At 49.2% G+C, this 24,312-nt stretch overlaps 1 pseudogene across 5 annotated transcripts in view; it reads right to left on the reverse strand.

Moving 5' to 3' along the window:
- LOC144781899 (adenosine receptor A1 pseudogene) overlaps positions 1–24,312 on the reverse strand; it is a 316,798-nt pseudogene that overhangs the window by 115,281 nt on the left and 177,205 nt on the right. The window contains exon 1 of one of the 5 annotated variants that reach the window (XR_013601085.1): positions 5,625–5,747. The exons of 3 other annotated variants lie outside the window; for them this stretch is intronic. The product of XR_013601085.1 is annotated as an adenosine receptor A1 pseudogene, transcript variant X3 (transcript). Of the gene's footprint in view, positions 1–5,624; positions 5,748–11,607; positions 11,732–24,312 lie in introns of those variants that run through there. One more of the 5 variants, XR_013601090.1, reaches the window with a different exon arrangement.

A 24,312-nucleotide genomic window follows, 5' to 3' on the forward strand; every position in this document is an offset into this window, starting at 1 on the left:
GATGCTTGATAGTACGAGTAAATGTCGGAGGTCGCTAGCCCCCAACAATAGGTGGACAGGAAGCATGTTCGCAGAGCCACCCGCACCTTTTCCCCCTCCCTCAGAAACTGCCCTAGCGCTGCATTCGCCTGTTGGAACCATCGGGCGAGAGCTGATATGGGTCATTCTGCAGCTGGTAAAGGAGTCGAGGAAGCACCACCATCTTAAATATAGCCGACCTGCCATATAGTGACAGGGGCATACGGGACTAGGACTTGAGATCTTCATGTATCCGCTCCAATATCGGAACCAGGTTACCCTCCCAGCAGACTGCTGGCACATTGGACAGGAACACCCTAGATATTTCAGTCCCCCCACAACCAGCTGAACCGAGAAAATCCACACGTTCACTCCCGTCCGATCCCCCAGAACCCATAACGTGGATTTATGGGGATTCATATATATTCCAGAGGTCTCCCCAAAAATCTGCATGATATGCAGCAATCACGGCCCCGTCCTGTCCACGGCCGTGAGAAAGAAAAGAATATCATCGGCATATAATGCAATCCTATCTGACAGTCCCGTAGCCCATTTAAATCCCCGAACCTGAGCATCAATGCGCACCCATGCAGCCAATGGCTCCATAGCCAGGCAAATAAATAAGGAGACAGGGGACAGCCCTGCGTGTGCCCCACAAGATAGAAAAGGTGGATGAGATCGCCCCAGCTACCTGCACCGAAGCTGTCAGGTCTGTGTGTTAAAGATTGCAGAAATCGCTGTTAGCACGAACTGAAAGCCATTTAGTACTTGGCAGCCATCTTAGTTAGCCATGTGCTTGCCATGTGCTTTCTCCTACTACCAGAGCCTTGCACATGCTCAGAAAGGCCTAGCTATTAGAATGCACTTGCTCCTAGTATAGAACTGTCAGGCTATTCTTGCTGATGTAAGGAGAAATATCTCACCTCCCACTTTGTTGAGCAAGCAAATTTTGTATAGCCATATTAGTCAGTAAGCATGCTTGTATGTGCCAGGACCTCCCCTTGGTTTTATGCTGACTATGTCACCTATGTCAGCTGTCTTTTCTCCCTCCTGTCCACTAGTTCGGCTTCAGTCACACTTCTCACGGAAACACTACTGCCCTCCCTTGAGAGTGTTCTGGGACCTGTCAGTAGGTTCTCCCTCTCAGGCTGGTACAACTCATCTATCCCGATGACCGTGTCCCGCTCCTCCTCTTCCTCCTCCTTCCCCTCTGGGTGTGCTGCCACCCACGCCCTCAAGCTGGTCTGGAGTTCCCCCTTTTTAGCACCACGCTTAAAGAACACTCCCATATTTTGGCAAAAGTCTCTAAGTTGGGCCACAGTATAGGTCTCCAATTCTTCCAGAGCAAATTCCATTTTGCCAATGAGAGTCAGGGACAGCCACTTGGAAGGAATTAATTAAGAGGGTAATTAGAAGCTACCTCCACCCACCACCAGGAGTAAATTTGAAAAAACAAAAATATAATTAGGGAGTCCGCCAGGAGAAAACTCCAGGTGTAGGTCTATGGAGTACACTACGTTACTATAAAGTGGACGCAAACACAGTTAACATCCCACCGCTAGACACCAATTATGTTAGACCTGGGGTTACCAGTCTACATAGGGTAGCTTGGCACAGAGTAGGAAGGTCTATCCCAAAGGCACATGTGTTAAGTTTGCGTCGCACCCTTCAGTAACACAGCGTTCATCCACCAGAAAAGAAAGACACTACACCAGTCTTAGAAAAATACGGGCTGTTTTATAAAATTCACTTTGCTGTTTTTCTTTCTGTTACTTAGCAGTATTTAGTTTCAGTTCATAAAATTACTCTACATTTGATTGTTACCATCTACACTTTTACATTTAACGTTTTCTTACACAGTTCTCACACCAATGGAAGGAGTTTAGCAATGTTTCCCGTATTTAGGCAGTGCAGAGTATTCAACTAAAATTGGAGAACACAGCAATATCCAAACCCCCTCTATAATAAGGCAAGACTATACATTACCCTTAGGGTCTCAATGTTACTATTGGCATGTAGTTACAGGTTCCATCAACAGTTTCATTATTATCACATGAGTTCCATTGTTCAAGCAGTTGTTTATCTAAATAAAGACAGGCAGGTTATTTCTGTTATTCTGTCTATGCTACATAGAATGCTCTAAATTCATAGAATTATGTCAGATTTCCACAAGACTGCTCTGTCTCTAGCTGTTCTGCACATCAGGGGTGGCCCTCACCTTCTTTAAGGGCACTCTGTTATCTCGGCTTTCATGAATGGTAAAGTTAACTTTCATTAGAGTGCTTCTATTGACCAGAGGAAAATGCCTCAACCCTAGAGTCATGCATTGGTGTCGCGCTGTTCCAGGCGAAGTTTATCAGAGGGGAGATTTCCCAGGGTCTGAGGGTAACTTCGCAGTCCCCTCACAGGAAGCATCAGTTAATAATCCCTGGCTGTTATTCCGGGTAGGCACAACTCTCTCCCCTCAGGGACAATCTTATGGACGGTCATGAGGCCCTCTTAGCCCCTGGGGCCCCGCACTTCCCACCACTACCTTACCGGATTGTGCAACAATTCAGTCCCGGCCTGCTCGCCCGACTGCGTCACCACCTCCGATCTTGGCTCACCTGTAGTTGGGATGATTCCGGCCCCAGCGCGGCAACCTTGAGGCAGCTGACTGGGCCGGATTGGTGCGGCGGCTCCTTCGGCGATCCACTCCGTCAGCGTCGATGGGGACGGCTCCAGCACGCAAGCGCAGGGGATTAGTGGCTCTCCTTCCGACCCTGCTCGAATGCGGCAGGTCTCGGGTTGCCACTCCGCCCCCTCACAAGGATCAGCTTCCGCCTACCGGGCCTGCGCAGTACCGCGGCAGCCCGATTCTCTCTCAGCCACACTACCCTCTCTCTCAGGGATTATCGACTGCCTCACGGGGCTTGCGCAGTACCGCAACTAGCCAGTTCTGGGGATTTCACGCTCCGCTTTCTCCTCAGTGCTGTCACGCTTCCTGGGATCACCGCCACCAATTTCCTCCCCCACTCGCTGTCCTCCACCAAGCCTGTATTGTGAGGAAACACTCCCTCGTTGGCGCTACTGACCCCAGGTGAGAGGGAGATGGGGAGTAAAATGAAAGGAGAAGGGGGGTTGTATCAAATCTGCTTTTCTGTCCACTCTCCTTCCGTAGCAGTTCCCTCACAGCTACTAGTAAAAGTTCACCCTCTGGACAACAGGAGCAGAACTACTTCAGAGATCGGTCTCCTAAGATCGATTTCCTGGAACTGGGTGGATCTTTTGCCCAGGGTCAACAGGAACACAACTTGGCAGGGTCAGGTCTGCAGTAAGGGGGAAGGGTGGTGAAAGCAGTAAGGAGGCAATCCCTTGGAAGGAAGTCAACCCTCTGAATATCCTACCCCCCACCTAGCGCCAGAGCCTGTACTCCAGCTGACTCTCTCGCTGAATGACAAAATGGTCGCCCTACAGTTGGCCTTTTATACCCCTAGCCTCAAGTGTCCAGAATAGGCCAGAAGGTTCTAGATTCCCATTGTTAACCTATGGGTCTCTTTCCTGAAGTAACCGTTATGGCAGTTACTGACCACCATTTTAGGTAACTAAGCTTGCCCTCAGAAAAGGAGGGATTTCTAGATCTATGAGGAACCATGGGGTCAAGGAGTACCTAACCCCCAGGCCAACACCTAAAAATTTCAGTGGACATAAAAAATGAGAGGATTGAGGGGCAAAAAGGGGACAAAAATAAATAAATAAAAGGAGGGACCACCCAAAGGGCAGACAGGTCTAACACGCGTCCCCCCCAGCTGAAAGTGAGGAGAGCTACCCAACCCCTTGGGAGTCCTCATCACCAAGGCGGAAATACCTAGAGAGACCGTCTGCATTGGCGTGGTCCACTCCAGGCCGCTGTTCCACCCGGAAGTCCATTCCCTGTAGGGAGATGGACAATCTCAACACCTTGGGATGCTCCCCTTTCATTTGCATCAGCCAATGAAGGGGTCGGTGGTCAGTCTGAACCAGGAAGTGCGAGCCAAACAGGTATGGCCGCAACTTTTTCAGAGCCCATACCACCGCAAAGGCGTCCCGCTCTATTGCACTCCACTTCTGTTCCCGGGGAAGTAGTCTCCTAGACAGGAAAACAACAGGCTGATCCAGACCCTCTTCATTGAGTTGCGATAACACTGCCCCAATGCCATGCTCTGATGCGTCTGTCTGGACAATGAATTCCTTGGAGAAATCCGGGGCCCTCAGGACCGGTGCTGCACACATTGCTTGTTTCAGCATCTCAAAGGCTTGCTGACAAGCCTCCGTCCAGACTACCCGTCGAGGTTGTTTCTTAGATGTGAGCTCAGTGAGGGGTGCTACAATAGTACCATACCCCTTCACAAAGCGACGGTAGTAACCTGTGAGACTCAGGAAAGCTCGGACCTCAGTTTGGGTCTTGGGGGGCTCCCAGGCCATGATTGCCTCAATCTTTGCCTGGAGAGGCTGCACCGCTCCCCTGCCCACCAAGTGGCCTAGGTACACAACCGACCCCTGTCCGATCTGACATTTACTGGCCTTGATTGTCAAGCCAGCTTGTTTCAGGGCCTGGAGAACAGCTTGTAAGTGACACAAATGGTCCTCCCAACTGCTGCTGAAGATGGCAATGTCATCCAGATAAGCAGCGGAGAAAGCCTCCATTCCAGAGAGGACCTGGTTCACCAGCCGCTGAAAAGTGGCAGGGGCGGGGGGGCGTGGCTAGCAGCCAAGCATGGCGGCAGCCTAGAGGACTAGCTCCGGAAGAGAGGCGACCTCTCCGACGATCCGTACCATAATCCGTGGCTGAACCAGACCTCCGACGGAGGAACCGAAGGCCTGGGACCGGGCGGCACAGGCGGCAAGTACCCGGGCGAAAATCGAATGCCGGGCTGCTGAGTTACAGCCGAGTGTCTGCGGGACCCGAGCACGGGCCTGAATCCGTGGAACCCAGTGATTGTAGGTGCCGGCCGGAAGTGTGACCAGGCCGGCAGGAGCGGACCGGAAGTGACCGGGGATCGAGGAACAGCATCGAAAGTGTCCATCCGGCATCTATTGTTGTCCCCGGATGAGGCGGCGTACCGGTCCGAAGGACACAACGCTGCTTGCAGGACGGTAGAGATAATCACGGCCGGAACGCCGCCTGGAGCTGATTGCGGCGGTGAGGTGAGGAGCCGTTACCGGACCTCGGCGGGACGGGAGTGAACTGCGGGGGCAGCGGGTGGTCGGAGAGCTCTCCCCCCCCTCCCACCCCACTGTCAAAGCTAACCACGTCGTCCCTTACCTTGTCTTGACTGATGTTCTCCTGGAAGACGTGGATGATTTCGCAGGGACGCAAGGGGCCAACTTCCCTAATCACTAACTAAAACTTACTGACTTAAATATGCACAGCAAGGTTTAAACTAGAATTCAGGGAGGAGGGCCGGTACCGGGCGTTGAGGAGAAGACTGTGGATCTTGCTGTCGACCTGTGAGGCAACAAGCACCAAGACTTTAGTATTCAGTCTTAAGAGTCAATGTTCCTAAACTATTCCTAGACCCTCCACTACAATCTCTATTTTAGTAGAGCCCCCAAAATCAAGTGATGCTTTTCTGAGGTCCCCCTACCTGCAATCAGCAAGTTGTCGGCCTTCGCCCAGTATGTCTTGTAGGGATGTAGGGTAGTTGTGATGAAGTCGTCAGACGTCCTTTAGGATAGTTCTTTTACAGGTGTGATGTCAACTTGTTCATCTGGAAGTTCACACAAAGAAAGAAAGGATTAATTCACTATTCTTTAAGAGGCCCTTTGCATTCTTTCTATCTCTTCCTAAGACTTACTTGGCATTAACCTTTTGCTTCTTGGTCTCGGGTTTCTAGATCTGTTATTAGTGCTATAAAAGAAGCATAAAACAAAACACACCAAATCCTATGTGTCTTTCTTCAAACACACTATTTCAAATAAACTCTGAAAGTTCTAGGTAAATCTCTTCACAACTCAACACTCGTAAATGATTGGCAAATAGTTCTCAAATATACATAGGCAAATAATGTCAATCAGTTCTCAATTATACATAGGCAAATAATGTCAATCAGTTCTCAAATATACATAGGCAAAAATGTCCAAAGTCTCTTTCTTTGCGAAGGCTTTCACAAAGTATTGTTCCAAAAATTCTGAAGTCCTTTCTTGCGAAGGGCGCCTTAAATCAAGAAAATGTACTTAGCTTTTGAACTCTGTTGTTGAGGTTTCAAGCTCCAGGAAATAAGAAGCACCGCCGTGGAGTCCTGCCAGGATTGATTACTCCTTCAGGTGAGCACCTCCATCAGACGCGACCTTCTCCGAGGGAAATCCGAGGCAAAGCGCCTTCCAGAAGGCTGGGTGCGGTTTAAATACCGGACCGCACCCAGCCGCTCCCAGTCACGCTCTGTGAACGTGCGCGGGGACGCTGCATGCAGTCCCAGCTCTAGCGCGCACCGAATGGTAGCGTGTAGGGATGCGAGGAGAGATCAGTGAGACCTTCGCGGGGGCATTGTCTCTCACGAAGCCATACGCGAAGGTCACAATTCCAAATACAAAGCGCTCTTAACCTCAATAACCACACAAGGCAAGCAAAAGGCAAAAGTAAATGCATGGTTAGCAAAACCTTAAGAAGGTGGTAAACATGCATTGCAGAAGAAGTATATGTAAACACTAAATCACACTGACTAGAAGCGTGCGTGGAGCACGGGACAGGGGTGGGTTTTCACAAGGGGGAATTAGCACATGTCTTAGGACATGTGTACTAAGGGTAAGTGGAACCATGACAGTACTCCCTCCTCAAGATCCCCCCAAGAACAGTTGAAATGGGTTTCGGTTTCTCAGGATGTCTTAAATGGAAGAGTCGGATCAATTTAGGAGAGTTTTTTAGATGGTCCAAAGGTTCCCATGACCTTTCTTCAGGGCCATATCCTTTCCAATCTATGAGGTAAAACAGTTTTCCTCGAACTCTTTTGGAATCTAAGATAGTTTTAACCTCAAATTCAGGGTGATCATCAATCATGATGGGAGGCGGAGATTTAGAGATACGGGTCTGGGGATGGAAAGGCTTAACCAGAGAGACATGGAATACCGGGTGTATCAAGTACCTTTGAGGGAGACTCAGCCTTACACAAACCGGGTTAATTACCTTCTCAATAGGAAAGGGGCCAATATACCTCGGGTTGAATTTCCTGTTTCCCCTAAGTTTCAGATTCTTCGTACTCAGCCATACCTTATCACCTACTTTATATTGAGGTTGTTCAGATCGATGTCTGTCTTTGGTTTCTTTCTGAGATTCTTTTGCCTTTGCCAAGTTGAATTTAGCCTCTTCTTGGATGGAAAATACTTTGGATACATAATCGGAAATTGCAGGTACAGAATCATAGTTAGTAGAGCTTTCAGGAATACATTTGGGATGGAATCCAAAATTACAAAAGAACGGAGACATCTTGATAGATGAATGTTCGGAGTTATTATAAGCGAACTCTAAGGGGCTTAAGAGATCAGACCATTCTTCTAGAACATTGGGCAACATACATTGGAGATATTGTTCGATTGTTTGATTAGTTCGTTCAGTTAAACCATCTGTTTGGGGATGGTAGCTAGAAGACAATCGAACGTCCATTTGTAGTAAAGTACCCAGTTTTTGCCAAACCTTAGAAATAAACTGGGAGCCTCTGTCCGAAATGACCACTGATGGAATACCGTGTAATCTAATCACGTGTGACATAATTAGATGAGCAAGCTCTAAAGCAGTGGGAAGTTTCTTTAAAGGAATGAAATGGGCCATCCTAGTGAACTGATCTACTACTGTTAAAATTGTATTAAATCCCTTCTTGGTTTCAGGTAGTTCAACTATGAAGTCTAGCGATATTGTATGTCAGGGTTGAGGTGGGATAGGCAGAGGCATTAACAAACCACTAGGAGCTTGATGAGAAGTCTTATGTTGAATGCAAACATCGCAAGTTTCTACAAATAACTGAACGTCCTTGAACATCAAAGGCCACCAAAAGGTGCGTCTTATAAGTTCCATAGTCTTCAAAATGCTAGGATGAGCAGATAACATAGTATCGTGGTGAAGCTGGATTATGGATCTTTGAATATTTTCAGTAGGAACGAAAATCAAACCATGTACCATCAATAAATCATTCTTCTCTAGAAGGTAAGGATGATCCTTTTTCAACATCTCAACATCCTTATCTTTCAAGGCCTCCTTGATGTCAGAAATAATGTTACTCGTGGTTAAACTTCCCTGAAAACAAGAAGTCGGGATTACAGGATGGACAATTTCGGGTTGTTCTAGGCCTTTCTCACCTATTCTAGACAAAGCGTCCGCTTTCAAGTTCTCTTTTCCAGGACGATAAGTAATCACAAAAGTGTAGTCATTAAAGAACATAGACCAACGTAACTGTCTAGCAGTTAGAGCTTTTACAGATCTTAGAGCTTGAAGATTTCGGTGATCTGTATAAATAGTTACGGGATGACGAGCCCCTAACAGGTAGTGGCGCCATTCTTCAAAAACCGCCTTAATTGCTAATAATTCTTTATCAGTAATGGCATAATTTTGTTCTGCTTCTGACAACTTCCTGGAAAAGTAAGCTATAGGGTGCATTTGGCCTGTATCAGTATTTCGTTGTGAAAGAATTCCTCCTAATGCATATTGAGATGCATCTGCTTCTACAATGAACGGTTGATTGGGGTCTGGATGACACAAGATTGGGGCCATGTTAAACCTCTTCTTTAAATTTAGAAAGGCTTCTTCAGCATCAGAGTTCCACAAGAATTTCACTCCTTTTCTCAGTAACTTGGTTATGGGTGTAATTAATTGAGAAAAGTTCTGGATGAATCTACGGTAAAAGTTTGCAAAGCCTAGGAAGCTTTGAATCTGTTTCACGGAAGTTGGACTGGGCCAGGTTGTTACAGCTTCCACCTTTTTAGGATCCATTTCGATACCTTCGGGACTAATTATGTATCCCAGGAAGTCTACCTTGGAGACATGAAACAAACTTTTTTCCAATTTAACATAAAGAGAATTTGAGAGTAGTTTTTGAAGAATGGCACGGACCTGTTGTACATGTTCTTCCTCGGTATCAGAGTAGATGAGGATATCATCTATATAAACTACGCAACAGATGTCAATAAATTCATGCAATACCTCATTTATGAAGAACTGGAAGGCGGCGGGAGCGTTACACAGTCCAAATGGCATAACTTGATACTCAAAGAGACCAAACTTAGTGCGGAAGGCAGTCTTCCATTCGTCTCCTTTTCTTACCCTGACTAAATGGTAAGCTCCTCGCAAGTCCAGTTTTGTATATATCTTAGCCTTCTTAATTTGGTCCAGAAGTGTAGGAATCAGAGGTAAGGGGTACCTGTTCTTAATGGTGACGTTGTTTAATGCCCTATAATCTATGCACGTGCGCAATTCCCCTCCCTTCTTTGGAATAAAAAAAAGAGCTGAAGATACTGGAGATTTGGAGTGCCTAATGAAGCCGTTTGTAAGATACTCGTCAAGGTATGCTCTGAGATGAGTGTTTTCTGCCTCAGTAAGAGCATATATGCGACTGCAGGGCAAGGTTGCTCCGGGCACGAGATCGATTCTACAGTCGAAATCTCTATGAGGAGGTAGAGTATTGGCCTTTCTTTTGTCAAACACATCAGATAAGCTGTTATAAACAGATGGGACCCCTTCCAAAAGCAGGACATTAGGTGATTCAATTCCAAAATCAAAACCTTGAACTATGTCTTCAGATTTCTTGATTAGAAAACATTGCTCAGTACAAAAGGATGACTTGAAGGTAATTAACCTGGTTACCCAATCTATGATTGGGTTATGTTTTATTAACCAAGGTATCCCCAAAATCATCTTAAACTGAGGGGCATCAATTATATCGAATTGTATTCTTTCTCGATGTATGGGTGAACATTCCATCTCTAAAGGTTCAGTTTGTTTGTTTACCAACCCTGAAGTCAACTCTTTACCATCTACTGCTCTGACGGTTTCTGGGTGATCTTTAAACACAGACTGAAAGCCTAACTGTAAGAAAAATTGGGAGTCAATAAAATTACCTGTAGCCCCGGAATCTATAATGGCTTCCACTTTTCTTGTGTGGGATTCTGGAAGCAGATCTCGGAGTTCTACTAGGATTGAAAGGTGTCTAATTCCTGCAGGAGGAAGAGTCGAGGCCAAACTAGAAAGACCACCCGATAAACTGACCTCTCCCTTTACCGAGTGTACTAGTTTTCCGACCTTTCTTGCGTGATGGCCAAATCGGAAGTCTTGGTTTTAAACTTGTTAGGTCGTGTAGGGCATTCTTTTACGAAATGTCCTGTCTTACCGCAATATAAACACTGGTTTAAACGTCGCCTTTTGTCCTTCTCCTCCTTAGATAAAGGACCACGAATCGAACCAATTTGCATGGGTTCGACAGTGTCAGACTTTGGACCTGATTCTCGATGATTCAAGGTCGACTTTTCCTTAAAGAAAACTACTTTATGCTCTGTCTTCCCTCTTTCTCCTTTTCTCTCTGAAATACGATGATTAAGTTTTACCACTAAATCAATGAACTCACTTATGTCTTCTGGGGGTTCAAGAATCTGAGTTATCATGTCCTTTAATTCCTCCCTTAGACCTCTGTAAAAGATGGACACTCTTTTGTCGTACGGCCAGTCAGCCTCTAACACCAGACGGTTAAAGGTGGATATGTAATGTATCAGATCCGAAGATCCTTGCTTTAAACTTAAAAGCTCATTATCTGCAGACTGAACGAAAAGATGTTTTGCAAACATCTTCTTTAAAGCTCTCTCGAAATCCTTAAAATTATACAGAATCCGATCATCTCTTTCTACTAAAGGAACTGACCAAAGGGCTGCATCTCCCCCCATGTAGGATAACATAAATGCTACTCTGGAAGAATCGTCTGGGAAGGCTGTAGTCTTAGCTATAAAATGCAGGTGACATTGCTGTAAAAATACAGAAAACTTATTACAATCCCCATAGAATCTTTCTGGTGGGGCTAAGGGGGTGGGGAACGGAGTTACCACTTGAATCTGAGTTTTGGTATCCGCACTGGACAAGGAACCCTGGAAAGTGGTTGGTTGTTGTTGAATAGAGTTCTGAAGAGAGGATAAATCCCTACGTAAGGCTACGTTATCCTGCCTAATAGCTTCTAAAACTGCTGCCAAATCCTGCATGTTAACGTGATCCATTGCGTCCGGGCGAAATTATCTTCGTGGGCTTTGCCTTCTGTCAAAGCTAACCACGTCGTCCCTTACCTTGTCTTGACTGATGTTCTCCTGGAAGACGTGGATGATTTCGCAGGGACGCAAGGGGCCAACTTCCCTAATCACTAACTAAAACTTACTGACTTAAATATGCACAGCAAGGTTTAAACTAGAATTCAGGGAGAAGGGCCGGTACCGGGCGTTGAGGAGAAGACTGTGGATCTTGCTGTCGACCTGCGAGGCAACAAGTACCAAGACTTTAGTATTCAGTCTTAAGAGTCAATGTTCCTAAACTATTCCTAGACCCTCCACTACAATCTCTATTTTAGTAGAGCCCCCAAAATCAAGTGATGCTTTTCTGAGGTCCCCCTACCTGCAATCAGCAAGTTGTCGGCCTTCGCCCAGTATGTCTTGTAGGGATGTAGGGTAGTTGTGATGAAGTCGTCAGACGTCCTTTAGGATAGTTCTTTTACAGGTGTGATGTCAACTTGTTCATCTGGAAGTTCACACAAAGAAAGAAAGGATTAATTCACTATTCTTTAAGAGGCCCTTTGCATTCTTTCTATCTCTTCCTAAGACTTACTTGGCATTAACCTTTTGCTTCTTGGTCTCGGGTTTCTAGATCTGTTATTAGTGCTATAAAAGAAGCATAAAACAAAACACACCAAATCCTATGTGTCTTTCTTCAAACACACTATTTCAAATAAACTCTGAAAGTTCTAGGTAAATCTCTTCACAACTCAACACTCGTAAATGATTGGCAAATAGTTCTCAAATATACATAGGCAAATAATGTCAATCAGTTCTCAATTATACATAGGCAAATAATGTCAATCAGTTCTCAAATATACATAGGCAAAAATGTCCAAAGTCTCTTTCTTTGCGAAGGCTTTCACAAAGTATTGTTCCAAAAATTCTGAAGTCCTTTCTTGCGAAGGGCGCCTTAAATCAAGAAAATGTACTTAGCTTTTGAACTCTGTTGTTGAGGTTTCAAGCTCCAGGAAATAAGAAGCACCGCCGTGGAGTCCTGCCAGGATTGATTACTCCTTCAGGTGAGCACCTCCATAAAGCTGGGTGCGGTTTAAATACCGGACCGCACCCAGCCGCACCCAGTCACGCTCTGTGAACGTGCGCGGGGACGCTGCATGCAGTCCCAGCTCTAGCGCGCACCGAATGGTAGCGTGTAGGGATGCGAGGAGAGATCAGTGAGACCTTCGCGGGGGCATTGTCTCTCACGAAGCCATACGCGAAGGTCACAATTCCAAATACAAAGCGCTCTTAACCTCAATAACCACACAAGGCAAGCAAAAGGCAAAAGTAAAGGCATGGTTAGCAAAACCTTAAGAAGGTGGTAAACATGCATTGCAGAAGAAGTATATGTAAACACCAAATCACACTGACTAGAAGCGTGCGTGGAGCACGGGACAGGGGTGGGTTTTCACAAGGGGGAATTAGCACATGTCTTAGGACATGTGTACTAAGGGTAAGTGGAACCATGACACCCACCCCACCGGAACCTGCTGAGCATCGCACCTGAGTAGCGCCTGGAGGCGGGAACACGATACGGGCCTGGGAGGCAGTGGTACGCGGCTCGAGTACTGGAGGGGTCCACCAATCATTGTCTGCCCCATTACTGTGAAGCCTGGTTGCCGCGCTGCGCCACACAACCTCGGCACGCCCTTACGACACTGATGGCGGCGAGGGGCACGAGTGTCCGCAACTGAGACGGGGCGCCGTTTGTTGCGATCCATGAGCACGGTGTGGCGCTGCTTGATAACACGGCTGCGACCCTGAGATGCGGGGAATGTACTAGAGGTGCACCCGGAGGGGGAGGATCACTGTGCTGGAAAGAAACACGGAGACTGCTGCTTCATAGCAATCCGGAATTAGTTGGGTGTAGACCCTTCTTTACTTTGAACTGGATAACTAACTAGAGCACTACAGGGGCTGGGCTGGCCTACAGGCTGGACTATAGCCACGGTTGATCCGCCTTCCACCTCCTGCCCCCCCCCGGCCGGACCCTCCTGGAGGACAGTTGTGTTGGCGACCAGCGTCACATTGGTAGCCATCATGGCAGGCAAGGGGTCCAAAGGCGGCGCAACACAAACGCGTATCGAACAATACACATGTGATAAGGCTGCGTCCTCTCCAGCGGACGGAAGACACACCTCCACGAGAACGACGGACAGCGCAGGGACGAAAAAGGCGACACTTGACGACGTGATGCAAGCACTCACACAGGTCCAGACTACGGTGGACTCCATATCTACCGAAATCACCCTCATCAGAGCAGACCTCCACAAAATGGCCGAAAAGGTGGGATCACTGGAACTGGTTACGAAATCGCTGGTAGAGGATGTATCGGAGCTCCAGACGGTGATGGAGAAAGTAACGGCAGAGAATAAAATGCTGAAGGAAAAGCTGGATGACCAGGAAGGACGCTCTAGGAGGAATAATATACGAATTCTTGGTGTTCCTGAATCGGAAGGTACTAGGGCAACTGATCTCTTTGTGGAAGAAGTCATCAAGTCCCAACTCCAACCTAAAGGCCTATCGGCATTCTTCTCGGTCGAACGGGCACATAGAGTACCAGGTGGCCAACCAAAACCAGGGGCGCCTCCAAGGCCAATCCTGGCGAGACTGTTTAATTTTCGAGACAGGGATGCCATCCTTCAGGCGGCGCGGGTATCCCCCCCGTGAAGATTCAAAACTCCACACTGGCTTTCTTCCCGGATTACACGGCTGAGGTGGCCCGAAAAAGAAAGACGTTTTTGGAAATGAAAAAAGAACTCAGGAGGAGAGAGATCCACTACTCCATGCTATTCCCGGCTAAACTGAGGGTGGTGGCGGAAAACAGAACGTGGTTTTTTGACAATCCGGAAGTAGCCCGGGACTGGCTGGACGGCTGGCGACCAACCTCCCAACCCCGCCGCGTGGGACGGACCAAAAAGGACCAGCGTGGAGGTGACCATGAAGACATCCGAGCGGAAGGCCTTGGGGAAGAGAATGGCTCACCAATGAGAGACAATGTTAATGGAGATTTGGAGGTCGAGGAATAGCAGCTCGGCAGGTACGGGACATTTCTTGATCATGGAACTGCCGCTTGTGCTGCCGTGGACACTGGGCTAAGGTCCTCCGCGGAGGGTCAGAGGGGTCGCTGACTCCGGAGTACTCTTCACCCCCAACGAGCAAGTAACTCTGTGTTTCTACTTGGGTGGGGTCAGGCACTCTGCTAAATTGGGGTGGCGGGCAGTTCTACATCCGTGTAGCAGGGGAGCAGGGAGGGGGGGAGTTCATGGGTTAGGGGGTTTAGAAGTGTTTAATCGTTTGACATGTTTGACTCTAAAGATTACACGAAGGACCGTAACAGTCACATTAAGCCGTAAAATACACACCGGGCGGGCTGGTGTTAACCCGGGGGTAACAGGCCCATCACTACATACGACCGAGTGCATCAGTGGGGGTGGGTGCAGATCAGATACACTTTCATTACTCCCTGCAGGGCCCTTGTCCATACTTACAGGCACACAATGGCGCACATGGTGCAGTCGAGTAACGTAGTAGATGGTCCTGACACGGGGCCAGTGCCACCGTTGCAATTGCTATCATGGAACGTCAGGGGTCTAGGAGACAAGGTGAAGAGAGGGTTGGTGCTCCAGAGTATTAGGAGACTGAACCACGGTCTAATCCTCCTCCAGGAAACGCATCTAGTGGGTACGGCCAGTAAAGCTCTGGATAGACGGGGTTACCGCATGATAACACATTCAGACTTCACATCAGGGTCCCGGGGAACAGGCATTTTAATGAGGAAAGCGTCCCGATTCATTCTACAGACCACTAGGACTGATAGTCACGGCCGCTTTGCTGCAGCATGTGGGCAGTGGGAGGGCACGCCCCTCAACGTAGTATCTGTCTATATCCCACCGGCACTGCATGCGACTGCACTTCCAGATCTGGAAAGGTTCCTGTTAGAGCTCCCAGAAGGCGATCTAGTGTTGGGAGGAGATTTTAATGCGGTGGCCCATACTACACAGGATAGGTTCCCGGTTAAGGCGCTGACACCTGGCCTGTCCCAATTCGGTGAGTTCCTGGAGGCACAGGGACTCATAGACATATGGCGCCGCCTACACCCCGAGGATCAGCAATACTCCTACTACTCAGCTACTCACAACTGCTTGTCCCGTATTGACTACTTCCTTACACTAGGTGACGGCCGACTCACGATAGACGATGTGAAGATAAGACCCCGAGGTATCTCGGATCACTCCCCTTTGACACTCAGTCTATCGTGCTCGGCGATAACCCGTAAACGAATCTACCCTATTTACCCGGGGTACCTCAAGGTGCCTCACAACCGTAAAGACCTGAAAACAGCAACTAGATACTACTTTCTGGAGAATTCTGACTCAGTGTCGTCCCCGACGACATTATGGGAAGCATATAAAACAGTATTAAGGGGGCAGGCGATTGCGACAATAGTAAGACACAAACGTACGCAGCAACGGGAGCTGCTAGATCTGGAACTAAAGCTCGAACAAGCAAACGCGACTCATATGGCGCACCCGTCAGAGGATACACTTCACTCACTCCAACTTTGCCAACAAATACATGGCGACCTCCTCAGGCGACGGACAGTGGAAACTATTGAGGCAACCGCGCAAAGGGTTTATGATATAGGGGACAAAGCCAGTAAATTGTTAGCGTGGCTAGATAAAAAAAGAGAGGGCAGCAGACACATATTACAACTGATGGACTCGGAGGGGATACCTCATTCACGCCCCTCTGAGATTGTTGAAATCTTAGCTGACCACTTCCAGGATGTCTATACCCCATGAGAGGCAGTCACAGAGGAAGTGGCGATATCAGCGCTTCAGGATGCACATGTCGAGGCTCTGTCACCGGAGGCGGTGTCTGAACTGGAGGCAGACCTGACGGAGGATGAGATTCAAACAGCGATTAATGCGTTACACACGGGGAAAGCGTTGGGCCCCAACGGCATCCCGATTGAGTGGTTCCAAACTATGGCGGACACTCTGAGCTCACCTCTGTTGGCCATGTTCACGGAATGTCGGGAGATAGGGACTCTACCCCTGGATCAGCGGGTGGCGACCATAGTAGCCATCCCAAAACCGGGTAAAGCACCCATAGAATGTGCGTCATACCGCCCGATCTCTCTGCTTAACGCAGAGGCCAAGATTCTGGCGAAACTGATAGCAAACAGACTGACCCCGCACTTATCACACCTAATCCACCCGGATCAGTCGGGCTTCATGCCCCATAGAAGCACGGCACTGAACCTCCGGCGTGTGCACGGAGCGTTGGCACGAGCCCCTTTGCTGTCAAACCCGGCGGCCATACTATCTTCGGATGCCAGAATGGCGTTTGATATGGTGGAGTGGCAGTACCTGTTCGCAGTACTGGCCCGTATGGGCTTCGGCCCCAAGTTTATTTCCTGGATTAAACTGTTATACACGAACCCTGTAGCGCATGTAGTGACCAAAGGCCACACATCTCGAGCGATCCCCCTGGCCAGGGGGACACGCCAAGGGTGCCCACTATCCCCCCTACTGTTCGCGCTGGTACTGGAACCGCTGGCTACTATCATTAGGGCCACTCCATTGTTAAAAGGACTGCAATGGGGAGATGGCTGGGAGGACAGGATCTCCCTATATGCCGATGACATGCTAATCTACCTGTCCGACCCTGAGGCGGGTATTCCGAAGTTGTTGGCGATATGTGATGCACATGGCCTAAACTCCGGATACACGATCAACTGGACAAAATCAGTCCTTTATGTACTGAAAGGCCCTGTACCAACTCTTCCTGATAACTGCCCATTGGTGATAGCCGACACCTCATTTAAATATTTGGGTATACGCGTCGCTTGTGATGCGGATGTATTTTATGATCAAAATTTGCTGCCCCCGCTCACTCGCCTGAGGGCGGATGTGCGACACTAGAAAGCCCTACCTCTCACCCTGTTGGGACGTGTGGCAATATTTAAAATGATGGCACTACCGCGCCTCCTCTATGTACTGGAAAATGCCCCAGTCTTGATACCGCCTTCCTATTTCCGGAAAGTGACAGCTGTGATGACAGATTTGTTATGGGGAGAACGCCCACCGAGAATAGCACATACTAAACTCAATCGTGGATGGTACGATGGGGGGATAGCTTTACCAAACATACAGCTTTATTACTGGGCGTCACAGCTCAAAGTGGTCAACCAGTGGATCCACGCCCGGCAAGACGACCCGGCATATTTAGTGGATAGAGCTCAATTAGGCACACACAGTTTGTTGGCCCCACTATACAATCCAGGACTCTCGGCGAAATTGGTCGGCCCGACCAAACACACCGTGTCGCTATGGCACAGGGCATTGACGCGACTTAAGTGGAAAGGGGTCATAACCAAACTCACTCCCTTATGGGACACCAAACGACTAGGATGTCTTAGATCCAGCAAGGGGTTTACCCAATGGGACAACATTGGAATCTCGACAGTAGGAGATCTATGGACCACTACTGGATTGGTCCCTTTCTCACACTTGCAACAACAGTACGCATTAGATCCCAGAGAAACCTACAGATACATTCAAATAAGGCATGCCCTACTGGCGGTACTTGAGCCAGGGACGACTGTCCCGGACTCATCACCTCTGGAGGACCGACTGCTAACAGACTTTATGCAAACAGGCGCCACCTCGCTCACCTACCGCAAATTGCTGAATAATCTCCCGGACCCTTTGCTCACGCTAAAAGAGAAATGGGAAGCTGAGTTGGGGCCCATGGATGAGACAGAATGGAACGCCGCACTGGCATCACCACGGGAGGCGGGCATCTCGGCTCGGTTCAGACTGATGCAGCTTAAGATACTGCATAGGGTATATTACACCAGAATCACCCTCCATAAAATGCATAGGGCAGAAAGTTCGAATTGTCTCAGAGGGTGTGGAGAGGAGGGGACATTGCTGCACACTCTTTGGGAATGTCCGGCCATTTTGAACTACTGCCGGCAAGTCATGCGTACCATCTCTCAAGCTCTTGAGACTTCAATGACGCCGGACCCGCGAGTGTGCCTGCTGAATGTGTGGGATGGAACTGACCTGACACATCGGAAGCAGCAATGGGTCACTATTGGGATCATGGTGGCCAAGCGAGACATCGCACAGAGGTGGGGAGTGGCAGAAACGCCTACGCTAGCACTGTGTTGTAGGACGATGGACAGCCTTATGCTGACTGAGCGTGCAGTATATAAAATTAGGGCCAACCCTCGCAAGTGGAACAAGGTATGGGAGGCATGGAATAGATACAGAGGGGACCTATGCGAACCTCTCCCCGAGGAGGAGGAAGACAGTTCAGATGAGGAAGATGTAGTGGGTGAATGAGACGCTGGGAGGTGGGAAGGGGGTGGGAGAAAGTTAGGGACCAATGTGATAGAGGTAATATGTGGCCTGGGGTTCGGAGGGGATGGAATTACAGCTCGGACACTATAACCCGACAAGTGACGCTGAGGATACGGTATTATGACTAATAGTGACTATTTAATATGCAAGAGTCTACAGTTTTTGTTTGCAATTATATAAAAGTAAGACGATACATACTTTAGAAATAGTCTTTGAATGCCTTCTGTGTTATGCCACCTTTGCTGCCGGACCGGAAGGTTGTCGGCTAAATAGCCGTGTAACATTGTGGTTATGCTGATGGTTCTGAAGCGACAGTCTCATGTTTCATTGAACAATGTAATGTACTAAAGGCCAACGAAAAAAAGTCTTAGAATTAAAAAAAAAAAAAAAGTGGCAGGGGCGTTCTTGAGCCCAAAGGGCATCACACAGAACTGGTAGTGGCCCTCAGGCGTGGAGAAGGCTGACCTTTCCTTTGCTCCATCTGTAAGGGAGATCTGCCAGTAGCCTGAAGTAAGGTCAAAGGTACTCAGGTATTGGGCAGCTCCCAGCCAGTCAATAAGTTCATCCGCCCTAGGGATCGGATGTGCATCAGTCTTGGTCACTGAGTTCAGTCCCCGGTAATCCACACAGAACCTCAGTTCTGGAGTGGTGCCCGGTGGGGCAGCTTTTGGTACCAGAACCACCGGACTGGACCAGGGGCTACTAGAAGGTTCAATGACTCCTAGCTCCAGCATCTTTGTAACTTCGCCTTGGATGCTGGCCTTCACCTTGTCTTACAGCCGGTAGGTCTTAGACTTCACTGGTGGGCTGTCTCCTGTGTCCACATCATGGGTACACAGGTGGGTCCTTCCCGGGACAAGGGAGAACAACGAGGAGTACTGCTCCAAGACCTGGCGGCAGTCCTCTCGCTGCTCAGGAGTCAGGGATGGGGAGAGAATCACTCCTTCCACCGACCCATCCTTTTCCTGAGACGAAAAGAGATCAGGGAGAGGCTCGCTTTCCGCTTCCTCTGCTCCATCAGTCACCATCATCAAGATGACCTCGGGCCTCTCATGGTGGGGTTTGAGGCAATTGGCATGCAGCACCCGTAGGGGCTGTTGAGGGGTCTTAAGATCCACCAGGTAGGTGGCCTTACCCTTCTTCTCCATCACCTCAAAGGGGCCTGTCCAGCGATCTTGGAGGGCACTTAGATCTCCTGGTTCCATCACCCACACTTTCTGGCCAGGCTCCAACTCCACGGGGTGAGCGTTGTGGTCATACCACTCCTTCATCACTGCTTGGCTGGCTTCCAAGTTGTCTGAAGCTTGCTTCCACAACTTGGCCATTTGGCTCCGGAAGGCCAGCATGTAGCTCACCACATCCTGGGGAAGCTTCCTGGGAGACTTTTCCCATCCGTCTTTCACCAGGCTGAGAGGTCCACGCACAGGGTGCCCATACAGAAGCTCGAAGGGGCTGAAGCCCACTCCCTTCTGTGGCACTTCCCTGTAGGAAAACAGCAAACAGGGTAGGAGGACGTCCCATTTCCTCCGCAGGCTCTCAGGCAGACTTCTTATCATGCCTTTCAAGGTCTTGTTGAACCTCTCCACCAGACCATTGGTCTGGGGGTGATAAGGAGTGGTAAACCGGTAGGTAACTCCACACTCCTTCCACATAGCCCGCATGTACGCTGACATGAAGTTGGTCCCCCTGTCGGACACAACCTCCTTGGGAAAACCCACTCGGGTAAAGATCCCCATCAGGGCCCTAGCCACTGCAGGTGCAGTAATGGTCCTCAGAGGTATTGCCTCTGGGTACCGTGTGGCGTGATCCACCAGAACCAGGATAAACCTGTGACCAGCTGTAGTTGGTGGATCCAATGGCCCCACAATGTCGATGCCCACCCTTTCAAAGGGGGTGCTAACGACTGGAAGTGGTTCCAGAGGAGCTTTCAGCTTCACCCCTGTTTTCCCACTGGCTTGGCAAGATACACATGTCCGACAGTATGTGCCGGATGCCACCTTCATCTGAGGCCAGTAAAAGTGGGGAACAAGCCGGGCAAAGGTCTTGTCCTGCCCTAAGTGTCCTGCCAAGGGTATCTCATGAGCCAATTCTAAAAGAAAGGCTCGGTAATGTTGAGGGACAACCAAGGCCCGTGATGAACCGTGCACAGGTGCCTTAGGTTCACTGTAGAGGAGTCCATCCTCCCAGTAAATATGGTAACTCCCAGTAACGTTCCCTGCTGCCTGCGCTTCGGCCTGTCGCCTCAGTCCCTCAAGGGTAGGGCACTTCTTCTGGCCCTTGCAAAACTCCTCCCTGGTAGGCCCTCCTTCCACATGCCACTCAGCAGGGATAGGTAAGTTCTCCAGGGAGACAACTTCCCCCTCCACGGACTCCTGGTCCACCACCCCAGGTGGCCTATCTGTCTCATGGGGCGTGGAAGCCGAGGCAGGCTTCACCTGACCTCGGTTCTTTTCCTTTTTGGCAGCTGGCTGGGCCTTTGTTCCAGGCTCCAGTCCAAGCGAACTCCCCCTCCGGGTAGTCGCGGACCTTGTGCTAGCACAGGCCCAGTCAGGTGTACCCAGCATCTCAGAATGAGTCCGGTATTCCACCTCCTTCCAAGCATTGTGCTCCATGTCATTCCCCAACAGACAATCGACTGGCACGGCAGGGCTTACGGTAACTCGAAGTGAACCTGCAACCCCTTCCCACTCAAATGGAACCTCGGCCACAGGGTAGTGGCCCAATCTGCCGTCAGCCATCGCGGCGGGGTGGCGTACATGTGGAATCATCTGCTCTGGAGACACCAGTTGACTCCTTACCATAGTCATACTGGCTCCTGTGTCTCTCAGAGCCTCCCCTCTTTGGCAATTGATGGTGACCCATTGCCCATACTTTGCAGTATTTGAGGGCACCTGGATCTTAGGAACCATCTCCCGATCTCCCAGGGACACTAAGGTAACACCCGCCCACTCACCCCCCTTATCTAAGGGCAACTCCTCCCCGAGCACTGCACTAGCTACTCCCAGGGCTTTTCCTCCAGTGGGAGGGGGTTGTCTCTTTGGGCACTTGACATCTCCCTTATAGTGTCCAACACCACCACACTCAAAGCAGTGGACAACCCTTGGCTGCTGACTCTGGCCAGGATGAGGGTTTCTGGGCGGGTTAGCCTTAGGGGTGAAACCTGTTCCCTTTCCCTGGAAACTGTTTTGGGGGCCTTTTGAGAACTCCCTCTTTTTATCTCCCCCCTCTTTCTTCTGGGGGGCGCCCTGTCCGGTCCTTTGGGAATCCCCTCCAGTCCCCTTTGAGGACACCCGGGTACTAGCCCAGATGGCTGCCTCCTCAGCAAGCTTCCGGGGGTTGGTCAGCTTGCTGTCCACCAGGTGTTGACGCAGCTCGGGAAAGCATTTCTCGAGTAGGTGCTCCTTGAGTATAAGGTCATACAACCCCTCATAGTCCCTCACCTCGCTGCCTTGAACCCAACCCTCTAATGCCTTCTTTGCGTAGTCCAAGAAATCCACCCAATTCTGTTTGCCTAATTTGTGACTACCCCTGAACTTCTGCCGATACTTCTCTGGGGTCAGTCCAAACTTCTGCATCAGCGCCACTTTCATGGTGGGGTAGTGGGTCTGCTCTCCCTGCTCTAGGGCCAAAAGTGTATCCCTTCCTGCAGGAGGCATGTATTTATACAAGCCACCCCCCCTTGTGTTTCTCCAGTATCCCATGGGCTCTTAAGGAGACCTCATAGGCAGCCAGCCACTTGGCAATGTCATCCCCTGCGCTGTAGCTGGCGACTACATCCTTTCTGGTCAAGTCCTTAGATTCGCTGCCACCATTTGGAGAACTGGGAGTCCCTGCCTGTAGGGCCTTGTGATCTAACTCTCTAAGTTTCAACTCATGAGCCATCCTCTGCTCCTCCCTCTCCTTTTCAAATCTGGCTAACTCCCACTTCAGCTGTCTTTTCTCCCTCCTGTCCGCTAGTTCGGCTTCAGTCAAACTTCTCACGGAAACACTTCTGCCCTCCCTTGAGAGTGTTCTGGGACCTGTCAGTAGGTTCTCCCTCTCAGGCTGGTACAACTCATCTATCCCGATGACCGTGTCCCGCTGCTCCTCTTCCTCCTCCTTCCCCTCTGGGTGTGCTGCCACCCACGCCCTCAAGCTGGTCTGGAGTTCCCCCTTTTTAGTACCACGCTTAAAGAACACTCCCATATTTTGGCAAAAGTCTCTAAGATGGGCCACAGTATAGGTCTCCAATTCTTCCAGAGCAAATTCCATTTTGCCAATGAGAGTCAGGGACAGCCACTTGGAAGGATTTAATTAAGACGGTAATTAGAAGCTACCTCCACCCACCACCAGGAGTAAATTTGAAAAAACAAAAATATAATTAGGGAGTCCGCCAGGAGAAAACTCCAGGTGTAGGTCTATGGAGTACACTACGTTACTATAAAGTGGACGCAAACACAGTTAACATCCCACCGCTAGACACCAATTATGTTAGACCTGGGGTTACCAGTCTACATAGGGTAGCTTGGCACAGAGTAGGAAGGTCTATCCCAAAGGCACATGTGTTAAGTTTGCGTCGCACCCTTCAGTAACACAGCGTTCATCCACCAGAAAAGAAAGACACTACACCAGTCTTAGAAAAATACGGGCTGTTTTATAAAATTCACTTTGCTGTTTTTCTTTCTGTTACTTAGCAGTATTTAGTTTCAGTTCATAAAATTACTCTACATTTGATTGTTACCATCTACACTTTTACATTTAACGTTTTCTTACACAGTTCTCACACCAATGGAAGGAGTTTAGCAATGTTTCCCGTATTTAGGCAGTGCAGAGTATTCAACTAAAATTGGAGAACACAGCAATATCCAAACCCCCTTTATAATAAGGCAAGACTATACATTACCCTTAGGGTCTCAATGTTACTATTGGCATGTAGTTACAGGTTCCATTCACAGTTTCATTATTATCACATTAGTTCCATTGTTCAAGCAGTTGTTTATCTAAATAAAGACAGGCAGGTTATTTCTGTTATTCTGTCTACGCTACATAGAATGCTCTAAATTCATAGAATTATGTCAGATTTCCACAAGACTGCTCTGTCTCTAGCTGTTCTGCACATCAGGGGTGGCCCTCACCTTCTTTAAGGGCACTCTGTTATCTCGGCTTTCATGAATGGTAAAGTTAACTTTCATTAGAGTGCTTCTATTGACCAGAGGAAAATGCCTCAACCCTAGAGTCATGCATTGGTGTCGCGCTGTTCCAGGCGAAGTTTATCAGAGGGGAGATTTCCCAGGGTCTGAGGGTAACTTCGCAGTCCCCTCACAGGAAGCATCAGTTAATAATCCCTGGCTGTTATTCCGGGTAGGCACAACTCTCTCCCCTCAGGGACAACCTTATGGACGGTCACGAGGCCCTCTTAGCCCCTGGGGCCCCGCACTTCCCACCACTACCTTACCGGATTGTGCAACAATTCAGTCCCGGCCTGCTTGCCCGACTGCGTCACCACCTCCGATCTTGGCTCAACTGTAGTTGGGATGATTCCGACCCCAGCGCGGCAACCTTGAGGCAGCTGACTGGGCCGGATTGGTGCGGCGGCTCCTTCGGCGCTCCACTCCGTCAGCGTCGGTGGGGACGGCTCCAGCACGCAAGCGCAGGGGATTAGTCGCTCTCCTTCCGACCCTGCTCGAACGCG

The sequence above is a fragment of the Lissotriton helveticus genome, chromosome 9 (genome assembly GCF_964261635.1).
Source record: "Lissotriton helveticus chromosome 9, aLisHel1.1, whole genome shotgun sequence".
Classification (NCBI taxonomy): Eukaryota; Metazoa; Chordata; class Amphibia; order Caudata; family Salamandridae; genus Lissotriton; species Lissotriton helveticus.